This window comes from Hylobates moloch, unplaced genomic scaffold, assembly GCF_009828535.3.
Source record: "Hylobates moloch isolate HMO894 unplaced genomic scaffold, HMol_V3 SCAFFOLD_12, whole genome shotgun sequence".
NCBI classification, from domain to species: domain Eukaryota; kingdom Metazoa; phylum Chordata; class Mammalia; order Primates; family Hylobatidae; genus Hylobates; species Hylobates moloch.
The window spans coordinates 30,979,421-30,989,315 of NW_026652287.1; the positions used below are offsets into that span (position 1 = coordinate 30,979,421).

At 43.4% G+C, this 9,895-nt stretch overlaps 1 pseudogene; it reads right to left on the minus strand.

The window, feature by feature from the left end:
- Positions 1 to 478: 478 nt before the first annotated feature.
- On the minus strand, positions 479 to 5,244 carry LOC116479459 (neudesin-like; annotated as a pseudogene).
- Positions 5,245 to 9,895: the final 4,651 nt, after the last annotated feature.

A 9,895-nucleotide genomic window follows, 5' to 3' on the forward strand; every position in this document is an offset into this window, starting at 1 on the left:
TGTTTATGATTTTGTGGGTCAGGCATCTGGAAAGGGTATAGCTAGGTAGTTTTGTTCCACATGATAGTGGCTGGGCCTGAAGGATCTACTTCCCAGATGGATTCTCCACTCACATACGGGATCTCATCCTTTGCAGCTGCTTCACATGGCCTAGCTTTCTCATACCATGGTTGTCTCAGGATAATCACACTTCTTACAAGAGGTAGGAGGTGAAAGCTACCAGACCAATAAAGGGCTATGTCTAGAACTAGCACAGTCACTACTATCACATTCTATTGGCCAAAGATGTCACAGGGCCCCACTATATTCAAGAGGTTGATAAATAGGCTTTATCTCTTTTTTTTTTTCCAGATTAAGCATCTATTTTATTCAAACCTGGGTAAGTCAGAAGCTTTAGGCAGCCTGTTTTGCAGGAGATTTAGTGCTGGAGTGTCTTCCTACCTCACAATCCCAAGAACCTGCTCCTGCAGATGAAACCTCAGAACCCTTCCTTCTTGTCAAAAAGCAGCTGGTCTTCAGCCTTGAAGTCCAGGCTGGGGCTGCCAAACTCATTGAGAATTGTCTGAGCCCTGTAGCTGACAATGGGGTATTTGGCTTTGTACACGCTGGTGAAGACATCATCCACGGACTACAACTTCTTGGCTATGAGACCTGTGGTGTGTCACAGGTGAGGTCTACATGATCCAAGGACATCTTGGCTACCCCTCTAGTGGAGTCCTTCCTGGTCAAGGCATTGTAGGGGGCTCTTTGTCCATAAAACCCCTTTCCAGAGGTGACATCAAGCCCCACTCCCTTCACTGCCAAATAGATGGGCTGATCCTCCTGCCATAGTGGACCAGCCCCCCAGGCTAGCACCAGAATCAGGACTAGCACTGCCAGCTGCTGCAGCCACTGCCCTGGCATGGGGCCCACCACAGTGAGCACGTGGTGCAGAGCAAGGGCAGCCTGGCCAGCCTAGACTTTATCTCTCTCTTGATTCTCTTGATGTGGGAGTGGCACAGTCACATTGCAGAAGGACATGTGGGATAGGAGATATTTTGGAGCCATATTTGAAAAATACTGTCTGCCACAGAAGTGTTCACCAAAGTCACCTGAGGAGCTTTTGCAAATTATAGCAATTATGCTTCCAAGTTTTAAATAAATTACATAGAGGCTTCTGACACATATGCCTGACCAAGACCCACTAGAAAAAGTGGCTCAGGACTGACATATGTAAGGAGGGGAGCAGCTTTGAATATGGAGCTCCTACTGTAGACCGGAGATGAAAGAAATGAGCTAGAAGCAGTACACAAGCCAAAGGAGAAGAGAATTTCAAGGAGGCTGAGGTCAGAAGCACTAACTATGATGGAGACAGTGAGCATGAGGAGAACTAAGCAAAGGCTGATGAACTTGGCTTTAAAAGCTCTCCAGAAATCTTTGAAATCTGTTTCAATGGGGTTGAAATCTGAATTCAGAAGCTTTCAAACTGAGTTTACAACAAAAATAAGTTTTTTTCCACTAGAAGTGTGGCTAGCCTCATTAAAATCCTATTTGTAAAGATTGAAATAGCAGTTCTATGACAATATACCCAGTCTGCAAACAAAGTGTTGTAAAGGCAACTAAGGTGTAAACTTCAAGCAAATGGAGATATTTTCCTCTTGCTACTTCCTTTTATCTTTGCAAATACATTGCTTGGTATTAACTTTGATGTTTTCCTTTATTTGGGATATCAATTCGGAATCATGTAGTGTATCAGTTAGTTCTTGCTGTATAACAAATCACCCAAAACTCAACGCCTTAAAATCGGGGGTCAGAAAACTATAGCCTGTGGTCCAGATGCCAGTTTTTGTGAACACAGTTTATTTAGACACTACCATGTCTGTTCATTTACACATGATCTATGGCTATTTTTTGGCACTACAGTAGCAGAGGAGAGTTACAACACAGGCTATGCTGCACGAACCTATATTATGTACTATAGGGTCCTTTAAAAGTAAAGGTTTGCTAGCCGGGCGCGGTGGCTCAAGCCTGTAATCCCAGCACTTTGGGAGGCTGAGGCGGGCGGATCACGAGGTCAGGAGATCGAGACCATCCTGGCTAACACAGTGAAACCCCGTCTCTACTAAAAACACAAAAAATTAGCCGGGCGTGTTGGCGGGCGCCTGTATTCCCAGCTACTCGGGAGGCTGAGGCAGGAGAATGGCGTGAACCCAGGAGGTGGAGGTTGCGGTGAGCCGAGATCGCGCCACTGCACTCCAGCCTGGGGGACAGAGAAAGACTCCGTCTCAAAAAAAAAAAAAAAAAAAAGTAAAGGTTTGCTGAATTCTGCTTAAAACAATGAATATTTGTGACTGCTCATGAGTCAGCTGGGCAGTTTTTCTAGTCTCAGCTGTGCTCACTCAAGCCTCACTCATGATCAGCTGTAAGCTCTGGCAATGTGGGGTAAGGTCTCTCATCTGTAGTGGTTGACTGGTTGTTGGCTAGCTTAGGATAGCTTTGACTGGAATCACTGGGATCTTCTCCATGACTTTTTATCTTCTAAGTATAGCCTAGTGCTATGTCCTGAATGTGTCCTCCAACAACCCATATGTTGAAACTTAATCACCAATGTGTTAATATTAAGAGGTGGAGCCTTTAGGAGGTGATTAAGTCATAAAGGCAGAGCCCTCATGAATGGGATTAATTACCTTATAAAAGAAGTGCAAGGGAGCTGTTTGCCCCTTTTCCCCTTCGTGTCTCTATTTCGCAATGTAGGGACACAGCATTCATCCCATTTGGAGGAAGCAGTGTTCAAGGCACCATCCTGGAAGCAGAGACTGGGCCATCACCAGGCACCAAACCAGCTGGCACCTTGGTCTTGGACTTCCCAATCCCCAGAACTGTGAGAAATAAATTTCTATTATTTATAACTTATCCAGTATCAGCCATTTTCCATAGCAGGAGGAACAGACTAAAACACCTAGACTTGACCATATAGTGGTAGTAAGTTTACAGCAAGCAGAAGCTCACAGGTCTCTTGGTGCCTGTGCTCAGAAGTGGTGTACCATCATTTCTACCACATTTCATTGGCCAAAGCAAATCACAAGGCCATCCCAGACTCAAGAAGTGGGGAAATAGTCTACCTTGAGATGAAAGGAACTGCAAAGTCATATTGCAAAGGACGTGGATATGGGGAGGCCCAAAGGATATGGGGATGGCCATCTTTGCATTTATCTGGAGCAGTACATTCTGGAGTACAGAAAGTACACCAGACTGGGACTTGAGAGAACTGAGCTGACATGGCTGCAAACTCGCTCTGTGACCTTATACACATCACTCATCATCTCTGAGCCTCAGACTCCTTAGCTCTAAATTAATATTTTTAAATGCCATACTCTGTTCTTGTTTGCATTCAACAAATGTTTATTTTCTTGAAATATCTTTTAACAACTCTTGAAAATACTCTCTATTTTCTAATGTGGTATTACTTGGGGCCAACATAAAGGAAAACATCTGCTTTTTTTTCCACTCCTTTGACAAGGATTCTAAATATTTGTAATTTACGTGAAAAAATTATAACAGTCATACTGGGTTTCTTTCAAATGTGAAGAAAGAGCAAAGATTTTTCAAATGAGAATGATAGAAGCCACCTTCATGGGAAAATATTCTGAAGATGTTGTTTGCTCAGAATGGCTCAAGTCCTTGCCTTCATTAGGCAGTACTGGTAGAGTGGTAATATAAAAGAGATTTAGGTTAATGAACTCTCTAGAGCATCCTATAATAAGAGTTATAACGACTGGGTTTGTCATATGCTTACCAATCCATTTCCAAATTAAACTAGAAAGATAGTGGTGTGAACCTGCCCTTCCTAGACCTGCCATCAGGGTGATCTTCAAGCAGCATCCTCCCCACCCAGCCCCTGAAAAGGCTCTCCAACATCCACCTTCAGCAAGGCCAAGTCTTGAAACAGAGTTTGCATAGATGGGCTGGTGTCATGGGGATCTTCATTCTTTGTAATCAGGTTCCCAGTGCTACAATGGGATATTTATAAAGATGGGGAACCAGCGGGGTGCCATGGCTCACACTTGTAATCCCAGCACTTTGGGAGGCCAAGGTGGGTGGATCATTTGAGCTCAGGAGTTTGAGACCAACCTTGGAAACATGGTGAAACACCATCTCTACAAAAAATACAAAATACAGCTGGGTGCGGTGGCATGAACCTGTGGTCCCAGCTACTTGGGAAGCTGAAGTAGGAGATAAGAGAATCGCTTGAGCCAAGGAGGCAGAGGTTGCAGTGAGCCGAGATCGAGCCACTATACTCCAGCCTGAGTGACAGAGTGAGACGCCATCTCAAAAAATTTTTTTAAAAAAAGATGGAAAACCAATTGAGTTATTAATCAGCCCTACTGTTTCCAAATCACTTCAGCCTTGTCCTTCCTCCATCCCCTAGCTACTACTTCCTGCTCATTCTTGTTCATATTTTATCTTCCTCCCCTTTCTTTGTCTCTCTGTCTTATTCAAATCCTAATCAGACTTCAGAGCCAGGCTAAAGTCTGCTTCTCCCTGGAAGCTTCCCTTAACAATTATAGGTCTCTCTGACATCTTCCATACAAGCATGGGTTACCCAATAGGATGAATAAGTACGTGTTCAAGAAGTAACATTTATTCTGCATTATATGGGGAGAAAGCACACAAAAAGTGTATGTTTTTTAGTTTCTGGCTTTTAGAGCTCTTAATTTTGTTCTGATCTTTCCTCTGAAATTATATTTTATTTGTTGTGTTTTCCATACATATGGGCATGTAATTGTATATTGTCTTGTGTATGTGTATGGCCTAGTAGCTGATAATATGTATTCTGAAGTTTGATTTGTGTGGTTGGAATCTTAACTCTGACACTTGACTAGTTCTGTGATTTTGGCAAAGCATTTGTGGTAGATAGTCTCCAATCATGGCTGTCATCAACTCCTTCCCTCCTATATATTCACACCACTTCTCCACTGAAAGGTAAAATTTGTTTCCCCTTCTCTTAAATCTTGGTAGGCCTGTGACTGCTTTGATCACTAGATAGTGGCGGAAGTGACATTCTGAGATTTCTGAGCCCAAGCGTTAAGAGAACTAGAAGCTTACATGTCTTCTGTCTTGGAATGCCCCCTTTTGGAACATAGCTGCCATCCTATGAGAGGTACATGGAGAAGCATGGGTTTGTGCCCTTATGGACGGTCCCAGCTGTGCTCCCAGCTGAAAACCAGCATCAACTGCCAGCCATACAAGGGAGCCATCTTGCATGTTCCAGCCCAGTTGAGCCTTCAGATAAATGCAGCCCCAGACAACAGAATGTGGGGCAGAAGAACCACCCAGCCGAGCCCAGTCAACTCACAGAATCATGAGATATATTAAAATGGTGGTTGTTTCAAGCCACTATGTTCTGGGGGTTGTTGCGCAGAATAGATAATTTCCATCTTAAACAGTATTTAAACTCACTAAGATTTGTAAAATTGGGTCAATAATGGTACCTCTCTCATAGAATTGTTTTGAGGATAAATGAAGTTATATGTATGGTAAGTGCTTAGAGCTAGTATGTTACTTATTTATATAAGGGAGAAAATGAGTGGAGCTAACATTTATTGGACAGCAAGTAGGTTGGTGCAAAAGTAATTGTAGTTTTTGCCATTAATTTTTTTTTAATCTTATTTTTTTTTTGAGACAGAGTCTCACTCTGTCACCCAGACTAGAGTGCAGTGGTACAATCTTGGCTCAGTGCAACCTCACCTCCTGGGTTCAAGTGATTCTCCTGCCTCCGGCTCCCGAGTAGCTGAGATTATAAGCACCTGCCACTGAGCCCAGCAAATTTTTGTATTTTTAGTAAAGACAGGGTTTCACCATGTTGGCCAGGCTGGTCTTGAACTCCTGACTTTATGTGATCCACCTGCCTCGGCCTCCCAAAGTGCTGGGATTACAGGCATGAGCCACCGTGCCTGACCTGTCATTACTTTTAAATGGCAAAAACCACAGTTACCTTTGCACCAACCTAATACTACTAGTACTACTACTATGTGCCAGATCCTATGCTACATTTTCACACACATGATCTCTCTCACTCTTCACAAAAACCTTGTTAGGCACATATTTTTGTCCTTAGCATTGAGCTGAGATTCAAAGAGGTGAAGTGGTTTCCCCAAGATCTTACAGCTAGCAGGCAGTGCAAGTAGGCTTCAAACCCCTGGCTGTCTGACTGCAAAGCCCATTCCTTTTTTCTACCTTTCCACACACTTTGGATAGAGGGCCTTCCTGAAATCTTCCAGAGTGTAATAAATATTTTCAGTGAGAAATTACATAATCAGTCAGATCCTATGCAACCCAACCAATATTCTGCTTCTGACACGAATACTAAGGAAAACTTAAAAACATTCCCTAAAGCATTTCACTTCCACTAAGAAAAGTATTTGCAAATCTAGTAACAAAGGATCTAGACAAATCTTTCATGGAACTTTTCATAGTTACTTTCAGCTTATGCCACTTCTCTGGGAAGCAATTTCCAGGCATCTAAAGTGGTATTTCCTTTTATTTTCTCTGTAATATTACCTTAAACCCTCCAGGAAAGGCTGCCCCCTCATGCGTGTATACATTGCTACCTAATTTATAAACGGGAAGTTAATTTACCTTTTCTCACAGAGCCAGTTTGCTTGGTAAGGTCAGTACAAAGCTGACAAGAAAACCCAAACTAGGTCCCCCATACCAGGCCTCTGACATCCTGGCTACAAGCTCACCAGAGATCTGTGTCCAAAAATAAAATCCTCCTCAAATCTGGGAGCACTCAGCTTATTCCTGCCTTCTCAATCTTTTAAGTGCCTCCTTCCCATGCTCCTTTTTTTCCTTTCCCCAGTCTCTTGCAAAATCTTGTTCCAAAATGTCAGTCAACCGTCAGCTAATGGGATCAGAAGTTGCCTCACAATCACAAAAACCTCCTGATCCCAGCCAAGGGCCCCCCATCACATCCAGTGTCCCAAGATGAACTCCCAGCCTCCATGACGTAAGAAGACATTTCAGAGAAACTTTATAAATAGAGAAACTCATTCGTTATTTTTTTCGAAAGACCAAGGAAAGAAAATGCAATGAACAAGGAAATTGTTGGTGGGTCATTGGCTGGGACACTGACATTCGAACATTGAACAATTAATTTGAGGATAATATAAACAGGCTTCATTATACTGATTTTAGGAATATGATATGAATAGTCTGTTGTTTTGAATTCTAGAATGTCCCTCCCCCTACCACACACCATCTCCCTTCCTACTGGCCCCCTTACTATGAGCTGGCGCTTCTCACTACTCTCTCTCCTGCTGGTTGTTTTCTCCATCCATGTCTGCTGTTAAGAGTACAAATGAACTCAGTCTGCGACTGGCTTCATGTGGTTGCCTTGCCTACATTTATTCTGGTTTTCTATTGCGTTCCTGACACATTTTTAAGAGTTCCATTATGTTGGAGCTTTTTTTTTCCTACTCTCTTCAGAAAAAACAAATGACTTTTCAAAAGGAACATCTTTTAAAAAATGTTTTTGTTTAAAGAAATAAGATTCCCTTTAGTTCTTTGTGCTCTTTCACAATTACAGCCATGTAATCCATAAGGAATCCATTAATGTGTAAGAGGCTTTGAAGCTACCACGTGTGTATGTGCGCATGTATGTGTGTGCATGCGCACACGCTGTTTTTCCTTTTTCTCTTTCTTTCAGAATATTGCTGCTGCCAACCACTGATTTAGGAATGTTTAGAGGTATATGCCAACTCAATAATCAAAATCATTTTGGTACTGGGAACCCAACCACAGTCTCTGTAGACCAGTGGAATTTATTGCTTGCTCCAGTTTATTAAGTAATAGTACCAACAGCATTATGAATAAAAAAGAGTCTGATAAGATGTGATAGAATGTCAGGATAATTCATTTTGATCATAAAACAATGCTTGCTTTGAATCTGAAATGTTAAAAGCACAAACAGCCTGATGATCACGTTTTCCATCCCTTGACCTGGTATGGGAATATGATTCATAACTGTCTTCAGGAAAGAAGCTCAGTATAAACTGATGGTTTTCTGCTACACACACGTCCCTGTTTTTATTCCACAAATACGTATCCAATACCTATTGGGAACCAAGCACCGTACTCGGCACTAGGACCACAGTGGTGAAGTGAGTAAACACAATTCCTGCCACATGGCACTCACCGAGGGAAGCTATCTTGGCTGCATCAATTACTTAAGACATTTGAGATGCACACAAAACAGGGTAATGCTGAGGCTTGTGGACTCTGGAGTCCAATGTTAACTGTGTTCTGTTCAAGGCTAGACCACTCCAGGCTATTTTATCTTGAACAATTTATGCAGCCTTGCTAAGCTTCAGATTCCTAAATTGCAGTACTTACTTCATAAGGTTATTTCTAGGATTAAGTGGAAAAATGCTTGTGCAGCTGTTAGCAAAGTGCCTCGTTAGCCAGTAATAGTAGTAGCACTAGTAATAGTAATAGTATGAGATGGGCCATATCTGGGGTCCCCAAGCCCCAGGTCATGGACCAGTACTGGTCCGTGGCCTGTTAGGAACTGTGCCACACAGCAGAAGGTGAGTGGCAGGCGAGTGACAGAGGCTTCATCTGTGTTTACAGCCACTCTCCATCACTCACATTACCGCCTGAGCTCTGCCTCCTGTCAGATCAGCAGCAGCATTACATTCTTGTAGGACCGCAAACCCTATTGCGAACTGTGCGTGGGAGGGTTCTAGGTTGTGAACTCCTTATGAGAATCTAATGCTTGATGATCTGTCACTGTCTCCCATCAGCCCCAGGGTGACCATCTAGTTGTAGGAAAACAAGCTCAGGGCTCCCACTGATTCTACATTATGGTGAGTTGTATAATTATTTCATTATATATTGCAATGTAATAAAAATGGAAATAAAGTGCACAATAAATATAACGTGCTTGAATCATCCTGAAATCACCCCTCCCCCCACATTGGTCCATGGAAAAATTGTCTTCCGTGAAACTGGTCCCTGGGTGCCAAAACGGTTGGGGACCACTGGGCCATATGAAACTTCAGTAGAACAGGCTCTTTCCTTACCCTTGGTATTTCAAGTTCTTAGGTCCACCTGTCACCAGGAGGTCACAGATCCATCCTACCCTGGGATTCTGTTCCATTTGAGGGAGAGAAAAAAAAGGCTTGCCCAATGCTCAGAAACACATTTTCTGCCTTCTCTTGCAGTGCCTCTTCTTGCCCATGGAAGGACATGCAGCTTCTTACTCCTCTGCTGCCCAACACAGTTTAGTGGCTGGCCGCTCCACGGCTAGGATACTTCACACTACCTGAGACCTGATGTCTCTGGCTCCAAAGGACGCAGCTCTGCTCATCCGCCCGTGAGGCCTGTCATGAGTTGCTGTGGCTGTGGAAGTCTGCCATCCTGGGATGGAGACTTTTCCCACCACCCTGTCCCTTTAATTTCAGCAGGCACATCATCCCGCTTCATGTGGATCCCCAGAGCAGCAGATCTGGAATCTCCTGTGATGCTGAGGCCTTCAGGGATCACAAGAAACCCATCTTAATGATGAATCCTGGACTTTCTTTCCCCTTGGAACAGTCCTGGTTTCACACATTTACCTCCAAAAGAGCACTTAACAGTTGCCACGTGGCTGCCCTGAGGTTTGGGCTGAAACAACATGACCATCATACCTTCCCAGACTCCTCCCAAGAATGGTCTCTAGGTTCTCCTTGGCACAGTGGGGTACGATGGGCTACTCTGCCTAAACTGTGTACTCTCCTTGGGCTACTCTGCCCAAACTGTGATTTGGGGCATATAGCTATGCCTTCTCTGGTTCCTCTGTACCTAGGTCTCTCCAGTGGCTACCTCTTCTACTCAGCAGGACAGAGAAGCTCTCTTGGTTTTTATTCTGAGGATC